The sequence below is a fragment of the Mycteria americana genome, chromosome 13, assembly GCF_035582795.1.
Source record: "Mycteria americana isolate JAX WOST 10 ecotype Jacksonville Zoo and Gardens chromosome 13, USCA_MyAme_1.0, whole genome shotgun sequence".
Taxonomy (NCBI): domain Eukaryota; kingdom Metazoa; phylum Chordata; class Aves; order Ciconiiformes; family Ciconiidae; genus Mycteria; species Mycteria americana.
Genome location: NC_134377.1, coordinates 17,432,275 through 17,455,125, shown reverse-complemented (window position 1 = coordinate 17,455,125; position 22,851 = coordinate 17,432,275). Strand labels below are relative to the sequence as shown.

Below are 22,851 nucleotides of genomic sequence, written 5' to 3'. Positions count from 1 at the left end.
ATGCTACAGATGTTGGTAACAAACAATATCTAAATGAATTTTTAAAAAAGATATAAATAATAAAAGAGCTAGCTACTATATAAGAAGCAGTAGCCTAAATATTTGGGGTTTGACTGAGCGACCAGGAGCTGGGCAGGCACTGAACGGGGTGCATGGGGAGGATGCCCCAGCCTGCAGGGTGTCCCTGCAGCTCGGTGGTGTCACTAAAGCCCCGTGCCTGGAACAGGGACCTCGTCCCAGGTTCTGGGCCCCTGATCCGTGGATGTGGTCGGCCCAAAGCCCCTCTTATGCCTCATTCTCTCAACTTGGCCTACTTGGAACTAGCACAAAGACATCTCAGTAGCACACGGTATTGGAGCATGAAGAAACTACTCTGATTCAGCTTCCTGCATACTTGTCCTGCATACCTTCCTGCTAGAGTACTCATGGCACCATCCAGCTTCACTGCACCTGGATAGCTTTCCACTTCAGAGATAACTAAAACTCACTGCCAAGAAAAATAAACACACAAACTTAAAATTCATTTTCCAAGTTGTACGTTTTCCAAATAAACGCCATGTTAGTAACATGCCCAGTAACAGGCAGGCATTTGACTATCAATGGATCAGACTTTAAAATACATTCATATTTCAGGTATCAACAATGCAGTATTAACACACTTGCTACCAATTTTTTCTTGATTATCCTTATGAGAATTTTGTGTACTAACAATAAGAACCTTTCCAAGGAAAACATCATATGGTTCTAGTACTGCGGAAAAAAAATGCCCTGCAGGGTCAGACGAGTGGTCCATCTCACCTAGTATCCTGTTTCCACCAGTGGCATGCTATTTAGAGATGCTGTTTAGGGAAAAGACAGAAGCCTGTCTGCTTTTGCAGTCCATCCCCCCCATGCTCCTCCATGCACAATTGCTGTATTAATGTTGTTACAGGGCACATAATTTCACTGTCTATTTGTAGTCCTGCTGTCTATGAAATTGTCTAATCCCTTTTGAACCTGCTGATACCATTGCCTTCACTACCTCCTGTGGCAAAAAATTCACTATCTGAAGTTTCAGAAAATGAAGGAGTATTTTCTTTTATTTGCTTTAAACCTGATCTCCTGCTAGCTTCACTGAGTGCCCTCTAGTTCTTTCATTGCAGGATTTGGAGGGCAACAGTTTCACATTCAGCTTTTTCATCACTTTCATGATTTTTGTAAATCTCAGTGATAAATATCTGTCTTTCTCTAAACTAAAGAGTACCAGACGGTTCAATCTCTCCTCATATGACGGTTGTTCCATTTCCCCCGATTGTTTCAGTTGCCATTTTCTGCACCATCTCTACCTCCACTAAATCCATCTGGAAAAGCAGAGAACTGAACACAGTACTTCAGGTATGAGCCCACTGAGGTTTTCCTTAGTAGCAAAATGACATCCCTGATGACAGAAATCTTCACTGACCTCAAGAATCACAAGTCACTTTCAAGAGAGGAGTTACTTCTTTCTGCAACAGATAGAATCCCAGCTAATACACCAGGCAAAGGAAGTTATCTTTGCTCTCAATAGTTTAGGGTTTCTGCTGCAGGGCAAGCCAAGAGAGAAAAGGCTAAGTGTAAGTGTACTGTCCAAGGATCTATATCCAGGAGAAATAGTGTAATATTTTAATAGCACTTCCTGAAACACCTAGACTTCCTGGAATTACTAGTTAAAATTCCAGAGGAACTGATAATGTTCTCTGTCCATCCAAGCCTAGCAGAATGCTTCCCTACACCAATGTGTATCTTTCGGGGAAGAATTTTAAAGGTCCTGTTCACTCTACATCAACGCCTGAGAGCTTTGGTCCATTTTTATAGCTATAAGGCCTGTAGCTTCTCGTGCTGACTTGGGCCAAAATCCCTCTAATATATCCTGCTAGCAGCTGTTTCTCTCCATTCCCAGCTACGTGCATTTAAATGGCATATCTTACAGTAAACCAGATCCTTCCCTATTTTAAGGTTACTTTGTACTACGCGGAAATGTTGGAGTAGCAACAGGTTGCCTTTTTCCCTTGATTTTCATGTCATGTCATTAACTTTCATGGAAGTAAAAGTGTTTGGGTCAAAAAGAGGCAACAATTATAAAAGCATATGTGCACAATGTAATCTCAAAAGAAAAAAGAAATCAGACCCCAGCAGAAGGAACAAAAGGAAATATATCTTTGTTCCAGCTGCATGAGCCACCCAAGCACTGAGGAGACAGCACGGAAATCTCCCCAAGACTGCACACGACATCGCTGCAATGTAACCACAGCTCTGCCTTGGCCTCGCTTCTGCCACCACACGCCCAAGCCTACCAGCAAGAATCTATCGGGACACAGGAGCCGCACCTCCCTATGGTCACCCAGAAACGCCTCTGTCTCAAAACTCAACGAGATGGATGGATCCCATGGCCTTTATCTGGCAGTTTTGCCCAAGTGCAGAGAGGAAGATGAGGCCCCATGTTCCCAGTGCAGTCCTTGCAGGAGGAAATGAGATCTGGATTTCATGAAATTGCTAGCAAACTACCTCTGCAAAGCAGAATATTCATTTTTAGATACTACACATTAGAATGTTTTATATAAATGCAAGTTTCCTCAGTTCCCACTAAGGTCCAAAATACTTACATACACCAATAATTACACAAAGGTAGCACCACTAAACTAACACTGATTTTAAAGAGACTACTCACATAGTGAAGATGTTCACACACATCTGCAACAGCCACGGAACACTAACTTAGCAACTGGCTTTAGCTCTCTCAAACACAAAAGTCTTCATAATAATGTGTTTTGTATAAAGCCAGATTATAGTTTAACCTGCAAGGTCTTTGGTATGTTCCTTTTTCAAGTCTGCAAGTACTAGTTTCAGGGAAGAAGTCTGTGCCAAAGTATATTATACCTACTATGGCAATAAATTCTTCACGGATGAGGTTTTACATATAAATTACCTTCATTTACAGTCTCTGAATGCTCTTCTAAATTTTATGGGATAATATGAATTATGAGCACCCATGTATTTCTTGTAGGTATAATGTGAGACAGATTGTTTCTACTATACGCAAAAGATTATGCGAGTTGTACTCTACACCTCTCTTCCCCCCACCCGTGCTGAACAAATGTGATAACAGACCTGTCAATTGCTTATGAGAAGTGGACAGCCTGCTATAAAGATATGTGTGTATGAATTAGGTCTAACTAGGATTAAATACGAATCACATGGTTAAACAAAAGCATTAAAAATATCTGAAAGGTTTTTTCTAAACCTTATAAACTTAGATTTCTTAATCTGTTATTTCTTGGTTTAGTTATTGGTACATTTATGGTTTGGCAAAATAACTCCTTTTAAATAAACTGTACATTTAAAGTGCACAATTTATATTTAATTGAAGCTACCATTGCAATCTTTACAAAACTTGGCTGGATTTCAGTGGCTGGGCTTTAGGTATTTTGCTGGTTCTGCTGGATTTTTAAAACCCTAGAGATCTGGGAATGTAATGAGTCTGTTCACTGTTATTATTAGTCTCTAGTAAATACTGTTGGTGACCCACTGGAACCTAAATCCTAGCCATTCTTCATATATCTGTTGAACACTGGGTGCTTTGGACTCAGTTCACACACAACACTTGCCTTAGAAGCAAAGTTCCAGGTTTCCACAGGAGCTCTAATTTCAGGAATCACTAGGAATGTGAACTGGCACACAGTACCCGGACCCCAATTCTGCAAACTGCTCTACCCCCACTCTCTGAATCCTCTTAGCAGTTTCAAAGGCTTCACAAGAACAGGCCCAGGATCGGCCATGTTTCTGCAAGGACACTGTCGCTGTATTGAACAGCGACGACGCTCCAAAATGCACTTACTCACAGCCACTGAAACCAAGAGGCGAAACACAGCAGGAATGGTACGGATGGTGTGGGAATGCTTGCCCTGCTCCCACGACAGTGGGGGAAGGATCAGGCACGAAGGCTCATCAACAAGATCAGACAAAAGAGAAAACACTGAATCATATTAAAGTAATTACCAGAAAATAAGACTTCTGTAAAATATTTGCAATCAGCTAGTTGAAGCCTTCAGGCTCAGTCTTGCATTGGGCTGCATGTAGCAGCACCACCCCAGGAGGCGCTCCGGGAAGAACGGGTGACTCAGAGCCACGGTTCCTCCCTGGCTCCCTTCCTCTCGCATGGGAGAACAAATAATTTCACCCCGTCCTGAATGCAGTGTACTCCCACCTTCCTCCTAACTAGCCTGGCAGTACAAAAAGCCATGGCCCTGCTCCCCCTCCGCTTCCCCTACTTCTACGACAGTGAGGGAAGGATCCAGCATTAAGACCCCATGGTCTCTCCACCCTGTTGTCTCTCCTTTCCCATCTCCCCACACCCAAAACTGCTGTCTAACGCGGCCATATGGGACACATTTACTTCCCACTCCTGCCCCGAGGTGCTACTAGGGACAGGGGTAATCTAGCATGGAGATAGTATCAGCATGAAAGAGAAGAGAATCCTAGTTAGGAAGAACATATGTCGTCACTAGATAATGATAACCACATTTAATGGGCACGAGCACGAAGGCATGACTTTCAGAGATTTTCCCCTTATTTTAAAAAATAGGTGGTTATTATAAAAATGCCCAATTACATCGCCAGGCATTATACAATATTTATGGTACAAAATCACTATAATTAAATGCTAAGTGCCAATTTCACTTCTTTAGCAGTGGAGCAATAAAATAAGCAAGTGCCTTTAAAAGATTATTTTCACAGAATAGTCACAGAATGCAAAAGGAGCTAAAAATTGACCTGTCAGGACCTCAGACATTCCATGGCGAGACAGGAGATTTAAGGTGCAAGGATTCTCAGGCCCAGTGTTGCAATTAAGCTCTGCATCCCTCACATCCGCTTTTTTGCTGCAAGCTTATAGTGGCGCTAGAGAAGAGTGAATTCCTGCCCTGACTGGGTTAGAGTTACCATGTCACCTTAAAACTAGCCACTTGGGAAAAACAAAGGCTTATATAGAGACTAAAAATAGTAAAGATCTGAAGCAGTGAGGTAGATCAGTCCACAGTGGCCATGCCTGCACATGCCTCTCCACTGAAGGACCAGGACCATGTTCATTAGTGTTGGAAAACCTTGCAAGATTATATTAAAAAAATCATTTTAATTGGAAAATTAGTTCCAAAACATAACCTTTATTGAGAAATAGTATCCAAAACATAGGAAATAAAGGATATTCCCAGTAGATATTCTCAATAAGCTATCTGTCCTAGAGGCGGAAAAAAGACTGCAATATTAAATATTACTAATTCTATTTTGGGGCTAAATTACAGTCCTGGGCAAATGGTGATAAAACATCCAGCAAGCAGGAGTGAAGCCGTGGTAAACCAGATGCTGTGCTGTCCTTAAGCAGGACTCAGTGCATGCTGTCCTGAACAGGGACATACCTCTGTCAGCCCATGAAGGGGAAGTGGCCATGCCACCTTCTTTCGTTCTTGGTGTAACTGATGTTGCTTAAAGGAAAGACCTCCAGCACAGCTCCAGATTTGCAAGGCTCAAGTGCTGTCAGTGTGCCAGACTTACGGGCAAAATAATGGGTGGATGTGGGGCTCCTAGACTGCCTTCACCTCAGCTGTCATCCTTGCAGAAGCTGGGACAGATGACACTGAAAAATTCTTCGCATTTGGCATTACATTAAGGATTTTTTTTGTCAAAAAATAGAATGCAGTCCACTTCCATTCATGTTTCTGACAAACTTTTGTTTTTCTACGTAGATTTTCAGCTAAACAAAAACTGAGCTGGAAATGTCCAGTTCAAACTAAATGTCCTGTAAACTAAATACGGCTGATTATTCTTTGCTTCCTTACACGCTTCTCCTTTACCAAGAACAAAACTTGTCGAAGAACACATTTTGAAGCAGGAATAATGACCATTCCCAACCCCACAGCTCCATTTTTATTATAAATAAAAAAACCCGAAGGTCTTCCATTAGCTTCAGTGGTTGGGAGGGAGTGGGAAGAATGATGTGTTAAGCTGCAATGGAGGAAGTACATACGCCAACTGGAAAAAGGGACTATAAAAAGCTTTTCTTACACAAACACAGGAGGAAGTAACCAACACCCTCAATTGTTGAAGTGAAAGGTGGGGGGCCTAAACACACAACTAGGAAAAAAAAAAGTAAAAATTAAAAAAGTCCTGAATGTTTCGCATGTTCCCAATTACTCTCAAATTCGAGAGCCTTGTTCAATAAGGTCAAGCTGTTACCAACAGCAGACCTGGCAAATCTCATGCAAAGCGTATACATGCTGTATAACAGTACCAGGCTAGAAACCTTTCTGCAGTTAAGACTGTGTATCACCTGTTTCTGTGGCACAGCACTATGGACTCTCTGCAACCTACTGCAAGTTGGGTGGAGAGCCCTCTGCACCTGCGACAAGGGATCAGAGTGCAAAAGAAAGGCCACGGTGCTGCGCTGCAGGAAAAGCGCGTGCCACCACAGCAAGCCCCTTCTGCTCCGAGGGCCACTACTAACCAGCAGCGTCCCCAGCTGCACGCCAGGAATGCATCCCCTCCTGTCACACCATAACATGTTCGCCCAGCTGGGAACCAGCGTGGCATCATCTCGTATGTCAGAGGACAAGAGAATCAAAGGGTCTAACACAGGTGCAAGAATTCAAAGTACAGCTTCAGAAGGTCAAACAGGCCCATCACAGAGAGAAAATTTATTAGATCAAATAGCTAAATACTGGCAGGCCAGAGATGCAAATTCTAACAAGGCAGATTGAGGAAAAAGGAGGCAGACAGAGAAGTTGGCTGCACTGATTGTACCTCCTCGGGAGGGACTGCTATGTGGGCCTTTGCACTGGGCAACACCCCATCGGAACCAGCCATCACTGACACAGGCTCATATACTTCCATGACCCACGCAACAGTCCCATACACCAAGTATTCTGAACGCCAGCAGACATAAAGTCTCTAAGAGAGATATAACCAAAAGAGAGCTCCCATGATGATCTACTGCCACTTCAGTAGTCTCACAGTTTTCCATTAAGGTCATTTTCCTTATCCATGAAAATATATTGGCTCATGGCATTTAGCAAAGTCATAACCTTCTGGTTATAGAGCTTGAACTTGTCAACAATTATTTAGTGAGTGCAATGGAGTCAGGTCAGAGCATAGATACATAGTACATAGATACTACTAATCTTCACAAAATCATTCCTTCCCCAGCCAGCCACTGTATAAAAGGACATAAAACTGACCTCAAATTAGGTAGAGGTTTGACTTTGCAATGAACCTGTAGCTTCAAGGTCATTTCACTTAAACATTTCTTACATGGTTTTGAACATCTACCACTTATAAATTACTACAAATTAAAACCAGAGAAGACATCACACCATATTCAACTGGAAGCAGGTAGCCCACATTCTCTCCTGCCTCCAGACCACATCAAGCTGTTTTGGAAATTTTGACAATGACAATTAGAAACATACTAAACATTTGGACAACACAGACCTACCAATCTGGGATAAAACTGCATTCTTCTTCCCCTGCTGCTTACTTAGCAAAGGCATTAGCATCGCTTTGCCCAGGACAACCAAGACGGCAACACAGCTTAGCACTTTAAACACCAGGAGAGTCAATACAGAAGAAACCAATCTGCTTTGTCCCTGGTATTAATGGTCAATGCAAAACAGACCAGGATACTGGGTTCTTGAATATGTTTTCTTTATTCTGCAGATGGCACAAGAAGTTTTGTGATAGGCCATTCTCCCTCCTGATTTCAAATTGGGAATCCACGGCTTTACAGAGATCTGCACACACATGGCTCTGAGCAACCTCAGTCCTAGATGGCTCCCATTCTCCCACATTTATGTCTCGGCTCACTTTATCACTTTGTCTCATTGTTTTAGGTGGGTTTTGTGGTTTTTTTTCACATTAAGTGTGTCCGTGGGTCTTCTCCACAGCTCACCCTGTGTACACTTAACATCCTTTATGTATCTTGTTTGCGGTTCTACTTCTCCCACCTCCTAACGCTAACTAGGACTTTTTTCCCTCAAATAGTCTCACCACTTTCTCATGGCAAAATTGGCACTGTAGACCGCCAACTGATTCCTGACAATTTATTTATATGTGTACAGCATCACGCAATTCTACAATGTGAATTAAAAAAAAAAATCCTCAAATGCTTACACAATTCTCCTGTTTCTAGTTCTCCAGAAGTTACTTTCTTGATATTCAAACTCAAATAGGTAATAGAAACTTGCATTTTAAGGAGAGGCAAGCAGAAATTTCTCCTCAACTGAACAAGTTGAGCTATGCTTCTGGATATGTATTACAATATCTTTTCGCATCACACCTACTCAACTAAGTATACAAAACACTGAGCAAATGATAGTTTTGTCAGCCACCAGCTAATCAAATGAAAAATTATTAGGCTTAGAAAAATAATAAAAGCAGAAGCCAGCTGTGCATTTGTCGGATGAAAATCCCAGTGTCTCCCATGTTAGCTCATGTGCATTTCAATTTCTGGGAAGAAAATAATGGGAGTTCCTCCACCCTTTCTCATGTGAGCCATAAAACAGATTTATTACCTAGGATATATTCTGTGTTTTCTCCTGAGGAAAAAAGAAAGTGGTGGAACAAGTTCATTTTTTTCCCTTCTACAACTAGGATTTTCTTTATAATAAACACAGAGCCTAATTTTGGTATCATATGGCCCTTCTATTTAATGCTCTGGTCACACTTTTTACCTTTCTAAATCTTGAGTTGTAGCATTTTCATTTCAGTGGGGAATCTACAGCTGCTCCAGCTGTCTGAGTGCGAAAAGTCTGTCCTAAGATTCCTATCTAGTTATGTTTTAAAGCAGAATCCTTCCCTCCCCTGAATCAAAGAAATTTACCTTCTACTGAAAAATTATGGAATAACTAAAAAAAAAAAGGCAAAACATTAGTCTGTGTTTCTTTCCAAATAGTTCTTGCTCAGCTTTACCCTTACACCCAAGAGTCACCCAGCAGCTCTGGGAAATTTAGACTGCAAACTCAGAGGTTTAGGACAGGGTTGCATCTCATCTGGGAAGGTTTTCCTGTACCAATTACTATTTTTTGACTGTAACGGTCACCTTCTGACCTTCAAAAATAAATCATGAAAGAGAAAATTTGCTGACTAAAAGATTTTTTGCTCCTAAGACTCCTAATTTGCTCACAGTACGGTTACAATTCTAAAGACCTGTGCTGGTAAATCCATTTATAGAAAAGGTGGTTTCCCCTATAACTTTCACTTCTGAGATGCAGAAGAGACTGATTCATATTTTAAATGCTTCTGAATCATGACATAGCCTGGATTTTCCAGTTTAGCGGTCTGGAAACTTTCAAGGCTAATATATGCCTTTTTAAATGACACCCAGTAATACCTCTTTTTTTAAGTAAATCTGTTGACTCTAATATTTGTAGCCTAAACGTGCTCTACAATCTACTCTTGATGACTAGCACCTATTGTTTAATGAGTCACTTTTCTCAACAGGGCAAACCTGACATCTCTCAAAGTTCCAGTTCTTTCAAATAATCCTATGACATGTGAGCATTTACACCAAGTCATAAATGCCATTGAAACAATTTTTGAAATGACGAGCTATGCCATCATTAGCTGCATATAATTAAAATGTACCATAGAAGTGCATTCATTACAGTTGTGAAATTATTTTTATTGCTTATGAACAGCAAAAAAATCCACTTTTATCGTACAGCTGTGCCAGCACAGAGCTCAAAAGGAAGCTGGTTTGCTTGGGCAAAAATTATGCAGGTTTTTTTGTAGATTTATTTCTTTCTCATTGCTTTGTGATCACTTTTACTGCTCCACAGAGACCAATAATTTGGGAAAAAAACCCCAGTAGCTAAAGTAGTTTTCAAGCTATTACTAATTTGAAACCCTTCATTTGTACTACCAAGTGTATTCTAGTGCAGTCAAACTGCACTGTTATGAAGAAAGCATAAATCCATCCACACAGATATTTTGGGGATCAAACCACTATTACTGCTACTAAACTTACCTTTTTTCTTTACAAAGACAGACACACAAACATGTAATACTGTGCTGAGGTTTCAAGTTTGGACCAAAGTAACGTATCAGCATTACAACTCAGGTGTCCAAAAAGGAACCTCTTTTTTTTCAACCTTCTTTTTAATCATTACTAAATTTGTCTTCACAATCCCAGAAATGTCACTGACATACATCTATAATCCAACGTAGCTACAAGAAAACAATTTATTACAGAAGAGTAGTCATAGTAGCTATTTTCCCCAATGAAGACAGTGCTTCATAGAGTATCATTTTGGAAAACCAGAATCTTGAGCATTAAATCTCCCATATACACTAATTAGTGAGGATTGGCTTATGTTTCTTACTGTTCCAATGAAATAGTATGCTGTTCTGGCTGAGCTTAGAGAGAAATAGTATTCAAATTAAAAATAAAAGGTATGCAAACACAAAACATAATATAGCCTGAAGTACTATGTGATAGAGAGCCAAAAAAATTGTCTCTTTAGAATGTAAGAACATACAAGGGTCAGTAGTTAAGTGTTTCTTTGCAAAAAGAAACTCACACTACTCTAAAATGGTCAACAGGGTCAGAAAAGGCGTAATGTACTTAGTCAACAGATCTGCTCCCTAGTATGTTATGATTCTAATATTGTAATTATAATGCTTAAAAATAAGTCTTTACACCAATTAACCAAACCCAGACTATTTATCTGATATTAGAAACTAGCATCTATTCCAGCGCATGCACCAACATAATTTCCATCTGCAGAATCTTTATAACTCATACTGACACATCCAAGCCAGAACAGAGTTAGATTTCCTGATCACAGGATATTTTTACAAGAAAAAAAATTAGTTTACCTGCAAATTAGTTTTACCTGCAAATTAGTTTACCTGCAAATCAACAAAAACATTAATAGGAATCATCAAAAACCAAGAAGTTACTCCAGTAGTTTCTTTAAAATGTAGTAATGTAGTTAAAAATAAATATACTCCATATAACTTAGGCAGACAGGACAAATTACTAATGAAATGCTTCCCAGTCATGGAGTCCTCTCGAAAAGCCTCACAGAAATGCTACTAAAATTGGGGGTTGGTGGAAGGAGCTTTGGAAGAATGACAGGTCACAAAGAGACTGTGCTAAAAAGCATGGAGAAGTGCTCTTCAAAACGATTCCCAGAGAAAGAATAGAAGTTACACACAGATTTCCATCTCTCATGTCCTCTGTTTGTCTCCAGAGCACACACCATGCCTGTTTTTTACCTTGTTCATTTCAAAATGAAGCTATTGAATCTGGACATTAGATTATTTTCTACTGTCAAGTGGCACATAAAGGAGTTGTATAAAGCATTTTCTTTGTTTCAAACAACGAGCACTACTGAGAAGAAAAATATACAATAAAAGAATCCAAACATCAGATATCAGTATGCAGATGCTGTCCAAACACCGCACGATTACATTCAGAATGCCAGCTAGGTCCGCTAAACGCCACATCGCAAACAAACCGCCCATGCTGAAAATATCTGTAACATAGCCTATGTCTCTCATACTTGCTAACCGTGCAATATTCCGCTGGAGAATCAGACTCCCAGTAGAGGGAGCAAAAGCAAGTAACCCTGAAAACTGAAAACACCCGCTGCCGCACCATGAATGAGGAGCAGCATATCCAGCTTCTGACTATGTGAAGGCAAATAAGCGGTGTGGATCTTTTTCTTTCCCCTTCAATGAAACAATCTGTGAAAAATCCATTAAGGCAAGATTTTCTCCATTTTCTGATAGTAATTGAAGTAAAAACCTAGGGACTGTAGTCAATCTGTTGAAATGAGGCTAGTTTTGTAGACTTCCATAGGCTACATCTGAATAGAAGTTTGCATTATGAAATGAGGTGTATTAATTATACAGTCACAGAATCACTCTGGATGGAAGGGACCTCAGGAAGTCTGCAGTCTGATCTCCAGCTCAAAGCAGGGTCAGCTATGAGACCAGACCAGGTTGATCAGAGCTCTATCCGGTTGATAAATACAATATTATTTTTTCATATTGCTATATTATATGTATTATTAACAATACCACGTTTTACTTTTGTAAATACTTTAAACTGAAGGGTATTAAAGCGCTTAAAATATTACGCATCAGCAAGTCTTCCTGAGAACTGCCATTACAATTTTGCGGGGGAAGGGCGCAGGGCAAGCACCGCCCGCCCTGAGGCTGTGCTTCCCGTAGGCAGAACTGGGTCTGAAATCCAGTAGATGCATTTCCAAGCCTCACCTTGATCTGCAGTGTTTACGTAAGCTTGTTCGCTATCGCTTACTTTTAAATACCTTAAAAACACTCATTTCTGTTGGTCCTCAAAGAAAAGCACTGGGATTATTACGGAAGAGTTGTAAAATTCAATGCATTAGAATTCCAAGCTCCATTACAACTGGGTTCGGTGCTTATGGCTCGCTGATATTAAGCGTTTGATCGGGTGCGTTCTGAACTCGAAGCACGAGGCGTTGGTGTTACAGCTGCCAGAAGAGACCTTGCACAGAGGCTCTCCAGGCAAACTGCTTCAGAGCAGCTGAACTGCCATGCAGTAGATGCAGACCCGCATCAAAATAGCACTTTTATCTAGTAGGGGCCTCACGTCAGCCGCACACGCTACATCTCGCTCAAGCATTCGTCCTGCCTGGGGCGTCTTCCCAGCCCCACTCGCTCCTCTGGCCGGGAGAGACTCCGCGTACCCCTTCCAGCGCCGGTGACGGGCAGGGCCGTGCGGGACGGGACAAGCCAAGCGCCGCCGCCCGCTCGGGGCGGCCCCGGTCGCTGTCGCCCGTGAGAGGAGGCGCGAGGCGGGCGGGGATAACGGCCCCGCTCGCGGCGGGTCGAGCCGCACCGCCGCTCCGCCGTTGCCGTGGCGACGCCCCCGCGCAGGCGCACACTTCCCCCCCGCCCCCTCCCCCAGCGCCGCGCGGCCTCAGAGGCGGCGCCGCGCCGGTGACAGGCGCGTCCTCCGCGCCCCGCCGCCGCCCCCGCGGCCGTGCCGGGAGTCCCCGTGGCGGCGGGGATGCAGGGTGGTCCCCCCACCCCCCTCCTCCCCGCCATCTCTCACCGAGCGCCGCTCCGCCTGGCGGGGGAGGAAGCGTGACAGCGATGATTCGGCGATCCTCCGCTGTACCTAAGGCTGCTTCGCGGGAAGCAGGCAGACACAGAGGAGCGCCGAGCGCCAGCGTGATGCCCGCGAACCGATCATGACGTCACGGGGGAAGCAAGCAGGCGCGCATGCGCCGCCCGCGCCCGGCGGGTCCTCGCTGCCTCGCGGCGCGTTGCGGCCAGCCCGGCCCCGCCGCCCGTGGGCCCTCGCCGGCCCCCGAGTAGCCACGGGGGCATTCGGCCGGTAAGGGAGGCCCGCGGTGCCGGCAGTGGCACCCCAGGGCGGCGGGAGCCCGCCCCGCTCTGTGGGTCCCCCCGCGGCGAGGGGCTTTGCGCCCCTCCGCTCTTGCCCCCGCCCGCTCCGTAACCCGGCGGACCTTGCCTTCGCCGGGAGGCAGTGCTGGGCTGGCTGGAAACGTGTCACTGCTTTGTAGGGCCAGACACGGACACCAGGAGGTGCGAAGGACGACATCTGAAGGAGCAGAGAGTTGCGGCGCTGAGGAGGAGTGCTTGAACCAGCTGGGAAGGCCTTGGCTGGGGCGTTGGGGCCAGGCTGTTGTTGCCATCAAGCATGCATCGAGTCAGTTTGTGACTTATGTGATTCACCATAGTTCTCGTTACGAAGTTTGGTCAGTGGGGTAGGCGCGAGGCAATGGTGTAGGCTCTCTTCCACTCTCTGCTTGCACAGCGTTCATTTGCCCGAAGCTCTGCTGAGCATGAGGTTGTGTTCCTGAATTTGGCTCTTCTGGCAACTGTTGTCAATCTGGATTTGTTCTGGGACAAACAGACCCCATTCTTTCAGTGTAACATAGCCACACTTTGTTTTGCAGATGCTGTGTTGCAGGAGAGCCTCTTTAGAGAAGAAAGTTGCCACCTGAAATGGTTCCAAATGGAAGTTAATGGTTAGGTGCCATAATTGGACTAAATAGGGCAACACTGAAATAACCCAGTATGTATTGTTGCTACTGGAACAAAAATGCTGCTATGTGGGATTGGAACATACCCTGCCAACGTGCCCATCCACCCTCAGACAGGCGATGGCAAGCTCAGTGCAGGCGTGCGCACATGACGGCACTGCAGAACGGCATAGTCTTCCCCCTTAAGTGTCCCCTGTTGCTCTCCAGCTACACCAAGACTTGCTCAAGGAAAGCACATAAACCCTCATTTGCTTGTGTCACCTGGCTAGGAGATAAAAGCTTTGTCATTTACGTAGCTTCTCACAAGGCTATACTGCTATAGTTCCAGCTAGAAAGATTGGTGCCTCATAAAACTAATGCTTTACAGTTTTCCTGCCATTTTTGCCTACACAGCCAAAGAGTCTTTCAAAGCTAAATTACACCTAGAGTACCACAGTGCTGTTAAATAAGTGCTATTCTGTTCCACTTCTACTGATGCAAACAAAGGCATGGAGATTTTTTGTGAGTTTGTGAAGGTAAGTCTGGGACTTGCTTTTCTACTCGTATCAAACCTCTCATCTGTAGGAACACTGATTCCTAAATCCTTGCTCTAAAGGGCTCTTAAATGGCATTCATGCCGTGGTTATGAAAATGCAGTACGCTGAGGAGGCTCTATCTCTCTTTACTAGGAATGTCCTAAGCACAGATAAATACCTTCAGTATTGTATAATGCACAAATATAGCCCTGTATTTCCCTACATGTTTTGCTGAAATGATTTGAATTAGATTTAGAGCAGCAGATCGTTGCTATAAAATGCTATGCATAATGAAACCACATGTGCAGTATACTTTCAGGTCTTTAATTTGTTAGGAGCTAAATGTTTATTAGAATATGGTACAGCTAATATTCCCTACAGTTGCCTTGAAAATGAAATACCCCTTTTACAACACAAAGATAATGAGTTATATGGCAAGATAAGGTGGTTACCAGAATTCAGGAATGACAGAATCCAATTAATTTAACATGAATTAATGCAACATCAAATTTATTACAGTTGGATGCAATTTGTAATTGAAAGTTCCATTACAGTGCATGTTTTTACATGTTATCTCCCATCAGTAAGATCTCAAAAGAGCAGATTCTCCATTTTGAACAGCAGCAATGTATTTATTATGTCACCAATAACTCTTTCTTTACGTGTTTGCTGCGAGGAACTTCAGGGACCAGCAGCCCAGTTGTGTAGCAGGGGCTGTGCTCTTGCTCTTTCTCACAGAGAGCCATGACTGAGGCTTAAACAGAAACCTGGGCTTCATTTTCTTTGGCTGCTTTGCTGGGCTGCCCCTGCCTTGTTACTTGTTCATCCCTTTTCCCATTTTTCACTCTTCTAGGGGACCACCCCTCTTCTTTTTTTGGGTGGGAGGGGCAAAATCAGCCCTCTAGTCAAATAAACCTTTCAACCTCCTATCTTCAAAATAAACACTTTTATTGTGGACCGTCCAAGCTCCTTAGATAAAGCTTTAGGTCTCAAATCCAAAAGATACACTGTGTCCTTTTAATAATTTCATAGTGGAAACCCTTTATTTGCCCATTCCTTTGGTGTTATGGAGGTTTTCAATGATTCTGGTTTAGGTTTCGGGATTAGGTGAAACCAGAGTGCCTTAAACCTCTTTAGAGGTTTGGGATTAGGTCTGCATCAGGCCTAATATAGCCTTTCTGTGCAAGGCTAAATTAAATGGCAGGAATATTTGTTGTGCACTGATTCACAGGTGTTTGGCAAAATACCAGAAAACATAAAGGAACCACTGGAAGAATCATGAAGGCAAAGCCATCGAAACATGAGTATTAGCTAAGTACTGCAGTATCACTTGCAACTGTGGGGTCTTTCAGACTGCTTCTAAGTGATTTTAAGCATGGATATCATTTTTATGTGTCTCTTTCACATGAATGTGAGTAAATTGAAGATCTGTCGTGCAAATGGATCATGGATTTTTATTTGGGTATCACGTTCTGGTAATTGCTGCCTGTTTTATAGCAAACGTATATTAAAGTTCGTCAAACAGCTGATATCACTGAAGCTCTGTTGTTTTATTGTACACATAAATTCTGTTCCTTCTCTGGGGTATGCATTGCCCTGACAGAATATCCTAGGTCACAAGGAGAAAAGCACAATAGATTTATGCCTATTATTAAAACACCACCCTGTCTGGCTCAGGAGGCAGAGACATTTGCCTCACTGATGACCATGGACTAATTGGAGGAGATAGTTTCGTTGTGTAGGCTGTCTACTGTGAGGCTTTGTCTCTACTAGGGATATTTTTTCCTCCATGTGCTCAGCTCTATAGTTTGTAATACTGGCAAGGCCTGACTAACTGGCCATACCCCTAAGGTACTGTCTGAGCTGAGCAGATTTCATCAAGCAGAATGAAGAGCAGCTCAGCACTATAGTCGCAGGATCTCTGCAGACTGCGGCAGCTGGTTTGGCTGCATTTGCAGGGAAAAGCTGAGCTTCAGATGCTGGCTCTGTGATGCCTGGCCCTGGTATCAAAAAGAGCCAGATACGTAGTTATGGGGAGGCGATGCACAGAGCCCAATGGCTTAGTTCCTACGGCTGTCCCAAAATCAGTTACTACCTAAGCATAACTGTCTCCTCGCACCAAAGCATTCCCTGCACTGATTATGTGTATTTTAATTATGTGTAAGCCCTCTCCAGACAAGTGTATTTTAAATGCATTTCTCTCCCCAGATAGACAGATTTCAATTTCAGTTGTAGACTTGCCTGTCTTTAGAAAGTCGACTACATCTCAGAATTACAGGGCTTCTCTGGAGGTTTTTTCCATACCAACAATCAGTTCTCTTGCAGGCAAGCTTTTTTGCATTCCTATGGCAAGTCTTCCAATCAGCAACGCATACAGCCAGATCCTGTCTTCTCAGGTCGGCTTGCAAAAGCAAAACAGAAATAGTTAAGTTTCAAAAGAATATGTCCCCTCTGATCAGATGAGCTGTGAAAGTAAGAGGGAGGCTAACTAGAAGGATTTAATAATCTTAGAATCTGTATAAAACATTATTTATGGCTTAAGAGCTGCACAAGGCTTGAACTTTAAATATAAGTTCTTTCCCTCTTTAATGGTGCATTTAAGGAAGAACAAGAGAGAAATGTTCCAGTCAAGGACAAAATAATAAAATAATGAGCAGAAGAAGAACGAAATGAAAGTATTAGGGGCCAAGGGAGGCTGAGTGGGAGTTTGTCTTCATACATGATTGATCTAAACTTGAAAAGAAAAAAAAAAACCACCAGACTCCTCATCCTTAAATGAGATGGTTATTTGAGCATAAATAACAATCTCATGTCAAATATGCTGCTATTTCCAATGGAGTCTTTTCACTACAAAACCACAACACTCTCAGCCCTAATCTCCTCAGATAAAACAATACGGCTGGTGGCTGTGAATCAGCACTTTGAAACCAACCTTTGAAAATAGCAACACATTCAGGGCAAAGAGAAATGGAGGAGACAAAGAGCTGCTGTTTATAGAGCTTTGCAAAGGGAGGCCCCACCTTGCTTGCTTGGAAACATGCTGTAACACCCGAGAATTGTTTTTCTCTCTGGGTGGGAAGTCCCGCTCCACACAGCTACCTCAATGGGCTGGGGCTATTGATGTATCTGTGTGTTTAGTTCCACGCCAGGCCTAGCTGTCACTGAAATCAGGCACAGTGAAAGACCAAAACCCTCCTGGATGCTTGAGCCTTGAATTATTTTACCTTTCAAAATAACAAAGGGCTCTGACCAGAAATCTGAAAGGTTCTTGCATGTTCAGAACTCAGGGAAGGTGGTGGGTGGTCCCAAGCAGAGACAGGGGGAAAAGGGGCACGACAACGTCAAATGGAGACTTGCTCAGCTCCAGCCTGGGGAGGAAGGGTGCGGTGAGAACAAACAGCTGGGCTCTCCGTGCCAAAATGAGCGCTCCTCCTTTCCCAAACCATTCACAGCCACGTGGCCGTGTCCCCTCCCTTGCGCTGACCCTAACACTCATCTGAGGAGCGTCAGGACTGCTGCAAGGCAGGAACGTGGCACCAGGAAAGGAGAGGGCCTGGGAGGAAGAGCGATCACACTGGAAGAGGCCTGCCCTGAGCAGTGGCACCCAAAGGAGCAGGCCAGCCGGGACACAAAGGTTTCCATCCAGCAAATGACACCTCACCTTAGGCAGGAAGCTCATTTCCCTCCACAACCAGCGAGGAAAAACAGACTCTTAACTACATGGGAACATCCCCTCCACCTTTTTTTTCTGATTCCACTGTTCCCTAGCATAACACGCTTAAACAACAAGCTTTAAAATCCAGAGATGCCATCCCGTGGGAAGGGGAAGACTTTGGTCTCAGCACAGACCCCAGCACTGCTGTGCTCTGACTGGGAAGACCTTGCACTGGTGGTGGGGGGCATCCTACGGTAGTGAGACCTGGAGCAGGACCAAGCGGGGAAACCCTGTGGCATTCGCATTTTCATGTGGGTTTTAGGGGCATTGTCTATAACTCTGGGAAATTCCTGATGATCTTTTTGAGCCTTTCTCAAAAAAAGATAAATGAACTGGGCATAGTTCTCAAAGGGATCATTGGAAAATGGCCTTTGGTCATGGTCTGGAGGCATCAGCTGCAAACACCCCACCAGCGCTCCCCACCAGAGCCCAGATGAGAGAGAGATGCTGACAGGATGCCAAATCCAAACCCTCTGGAACTAGGCAGAAAAGAGGACCAAGGGGCAAACCTGTATCTGGGTCCAGATGCAAAAGCCCATGCTTTTGTTAAGTCCAAACGAAAACCTTTGATCCAAGCATCCCCACTTTTTAGGGATTCCAAACTCGACTGGAAACACAGCGGTTTCACCCTAGGCTGAAACAGCCTCACACCTTTGATTTCTGAGGACAGATCATTTTTCTTGCGGTGGGGCACGTGGACAGCAACAGATACCTCATGTCTGGTTCAGGCAGAGCAACCAAAGGGCTTAAGTGGACACACACACTACCAGCAGCATGTGATAGGGTTTAGTGCAAGGAAATCAAACTCTCTGCCCCACCTCCTGAGCTTATCCTTTAAAGACCAGTCCTGCGCTCACAGCTGGAGTTTATGTGAGTCCTGCCTTATTAATTAAGTGTAGCCAGTGCCGTTTTCTCCTGAATTCCAACAGAAGCAATTAGAAAGCAGATACTTCACACATAACAGCTGGTTCATTTAACGCCCTCCCCGTGCTATTTGCTCCCCTCCCCCAGCCAACTCATGTCCCCCTTTTCCATCCTTTCATGTAATGGAGAAGGAGAGTAAAATCAAGGTGGCAAAAACAGGGGCAGCAGATAACCATATTCTTATTAAAAATCATCAAGTGTAACGCTGAAAGCAGAGGAGTGTTGTTGAGAGCGTGCTTCTGAGCAGGGAATCGTAACGTTCACCCAACAGATGGGAAAAAGAGCCTTGGCTGTCTACTGTGTCCTCCTTAAAAGGGGATCTGTATCAAAGTAGCAGCATATTTTCTTCACCGCAGCCTGTTGATGTCATTAGAGCAAGTCTCGTTTTTATTTAACGCCAGAGTTAAGAGTCACATAAAATTGGCACAGGTGAAGGCACCAGGCCCATTAAGTTGTGCAACGTGACTCTCTGGGAATTTTTTGAATGTTTGTGCACCTCCAATTTATTTATGCTTGGGCAAGCCAGCCCCAGAGCTTCTCCTCCCTGTTTCCCAGTATGAATACAGCCTCAATCCTGCCATTAGACCTGTAAAAAACCCACTCAATCCACTAAATTTCCCCCACTCTCAGGGAAGATCCAGTTACAGGAAGGGCAGTCCTGGCCCTCTCTGTGTTACATGCATCACTGGGAGATGCCACGGACGTAAAATTAAAACCATAGCCAAAGACACCCACTGGAACACCGAAAGTGAAATCAGCCCTTGCCAAACAACGTTAAGTGCATGTTTTGCTCCCAAACAGGTACTCTAGAGGCCAGCTCTTCATTTAAGGCAGGTAGAGCTTTTCAGAGGGAAACCAAGGTAAGAGGAATGGAGATTAATTTGCCTCTGCAAAACACTTCTGAAGCAGGGAAGTAATTCCAGTGTATTTGAGGCAAAGGGGTGCTCAAGAGTCACAACATTTCTTTTCCTAGCATGGCTGACACTTTTTTAATGTAGACTTTATAGCTAAAATAGAGATCTGGTCCAACACAGGGCATCTGCTCATGATATCAATAGGAATAACACCACAAGAGTAGACAGCCGAAGTACCCCAGTGCTATGAGATTTTTCTGCTAGATGGTTCCTCACTGATCCTGAAATCAGGCAGCATTGTGAGGACATTTTCAGTTATAATATGGGGAAGATTTAGGTCCAGACATAAACTTCCCATTTCCTTCCTCAAAGAGCTAGCAGAGAGGCTGCTATTGCAGCTATCCATCCAGATGTTTGCCATCTTTATAGCAAATTTTCAGGAATCTTAAAACACATACTCTGTAGCTGCCTGATGAGGCAGCTATCTAATACCTACATTACAGACAGGGAGAACAAGTTAGGAGGATTAAATGATCTGCCCAGCTTCCCACAAGACAATGCAGGTGTGGCTAGAAATCAAAACTCCCAACTTCCACTCTTTGCTGTGTTATACTAATCTGCTGATATGCTTTGCTGTAAAAAAAAAAATAATCATTTCAGTAACGCATTTGTTGGTAACTAGTATGGGTACTCCTAATCAAACAGAAAGATCAGCATATTCTAGAAGCTGTTACAGCTGATTAGTCAGCTGAACCTCCTTTTTTTTCCTGGATCTTTCTAGAAGAAGAAAAATAAAAGGGAAGGGCATCCCTTTATAACTGCAAAGGCTTTAGCTAATGAGAGCAGAAATCGCATTTTATATTTTGGCAGTTAGTAGTAAACACTATTATTAAAGCTATAATAAGATCAGCTAATGTTGTATGAAATATTAGTGATGTCTGAGCACAAAGTAGAGCCCCCATCTCTTTAGTTAAAATTACAAAATGATTAACAGCCCAATTAAAAACATTTTTGTTTTTGACATGATAAATTATACTTTATCTACCTATCTGTAGATATAATTGATTATTTTATCCGTTTGCTGTTGGCTGTCATTAAAAAAGACAGATACCATGGCTTTCTGGCCTCTTTCCCGCTGAGAGAAAGAACAAATCCTGCTATTAACGACAGACAGCATCATTATGAAAAAATTCCATTTGCCACTAGGCAACATAGCCGAGTTCCAGTAATTATTGTATTAGTCAAGCCGTTGAGAAGTTCCATAAAATTGAGAGAGTTTTTAAGGAGCATTCAACACTATTTGGCAACTTTTGTGATGTAACAATTAAAACCATGCTCCAGGCCCCAAAATGTGCAGGAGATTGCCAAAATCAGATAAAACCCTAGAGGGCCCCTGACTTGCAAAGAAAAAAAAAAATCAAACTGTTTACTTTTAGGATCCGACATTCATCAACATTTGGCTTTTGTTTCAGCCAGTGTCAGATAATAACAGCACCACGTTTTCAGTCGGCTTCTAACAAAACCCTATACGGTTTGATGTCAGGCCTCGGAGAGTAGCTGCGGCTGACACCAGCCTCTCTTCAGGAGAGGGAAATCTTATGGGAGCCGATGCTACCAACCTTGCTTGGCAGATCAGACACCTGGGAGCACTCAGCAGTACCTTCTGGAGTGAATCATGTCTGTTCTCCACCAGTGAGCATCAGGAAATCACTGGGGAGAAGTGTTATTCCTTCCTCTCACATCTAGGAGCTGAGCCAGGCAACACCTCAAATTGTCAGGGCTCAAGGAGATAAAGCAGAAGTCTCCTGTCCATGTGCCCCATTAACCTGTCAAGGAACTGTTAAAAAAAATTTTTGAAAAAAATCACACTTTAAAACTGCTAAGGGAAATTGCTACTGAACCAGCTTATGGCCAAGTTTATCACCTACCTACTTCTCTGCTGAGTGGTGTTAAGGAATAATGATTTACAGTACCAGAAATGAAGGCACAGTATCAGGCCTCTGCAGTGGAAGGGGAAGTTGGTTACAACATGCAGACCTGGTTTAGCCTAATACAGACTATAGGAACCACTTCAAGAGCACATCTGTTTGTAACAGGAATTGATCGCCCTTCCCAGAATAACGTGCCCAAGTCAGGAAGTCTCCACGTATCAAAGAACTGTGGTGGGAGCAGTAGTTTCCAGAGCAGCCAAAGGGAGCTGGGATCTGAACATGGGACGAGGAGCCAGGATACTGCTGTTGTCACCAGGGAACGGCAGTAGGCAGGGTTTAGCACTAGCATCCTGCCAGTCTCCACCTGGAACATGCCGTACCAAGTAGGGCAGATAAAAAGATACACTGGAGCCTGCCATAATATGGCCTTTCATCACACAGCTCCTGCATTGGAGATGGCTGCCAACTGTCAGGGCCTGCTGACCTATTTAATAAAAAAACCAAACCCACAACCCTTAGCAATCGTGGCTTCTATCTGATTTAAATGGGAACAGCGGCACCGCACTACAGGCCAAGGGCCAGCCACCTGTGGCGCATGGGGAGCTCTTGAACCCTATGGTGCATTGCCAAGGCAAAGGCAGGAGCTGAGACTTGTGAGAGGGAGGGTGTGTGAAAGAAAAACTGCTCCTTTCTCCCAGTTCCGAGACTTGCTGCTATGCAAGGCAGGCATGCCCGAGTCCCACTAAGCTCAGGAATCAGCAAATGCTGGAAGGTACTGCCACATTTTCCAGCACATTTAATGTCTAGTTTGGGTCTGGCAATTGCTAGGGTGCGGTGAGATGT

At 43.6% G+C, this 22,851-nt stretch overlaps 1 protein-coding gene and 1 long non-coding RNA gene across 4 annotated transcripts in view; one reads left to right on the top strand and one right to left on the bottom strand.

Annotated features, from left to right (window-relative positions):
• The window catches only part of GNB1L (G protein subunit beta 1 like), a 45,489-nt gene extending 32,070 nt beyond the window's left edge, over positions 1 to 13,419 (bottom strand). Inside the window, exon 1 of one of the 3 annotated variants that reach the window (XM_075516169.1) lies at positions 13,112 to 13,419. The gene's annotated coding sequence lies outside the window, so the exon portion shown is untranslated. Of the gene's footprint in view, positions 1 to 12,646; positions 12,942 to 13,111 lie in introns of those variants that run through there. The other 2 variants (XM_075516171.1, XM_075516170.1) reach the window with 2 other exon arrangements.
• Positions 13,234 to 16,112, top strand: LOC142416527 (uncharacterized). Its single transcript, XR_012777741.1, has 4 exons — positions 13,234 to 13,396; positions 13,587 to 13,740; positions 14,469 to 14,584; positions 15,816 to 16,112. It is a non-coding gene; the product is annotated as an uncharacterized LOC142416527 (long non-coding RNA).
• Positions 16,113 to 22,851: the final 6,739 nt, after the last annotated feature.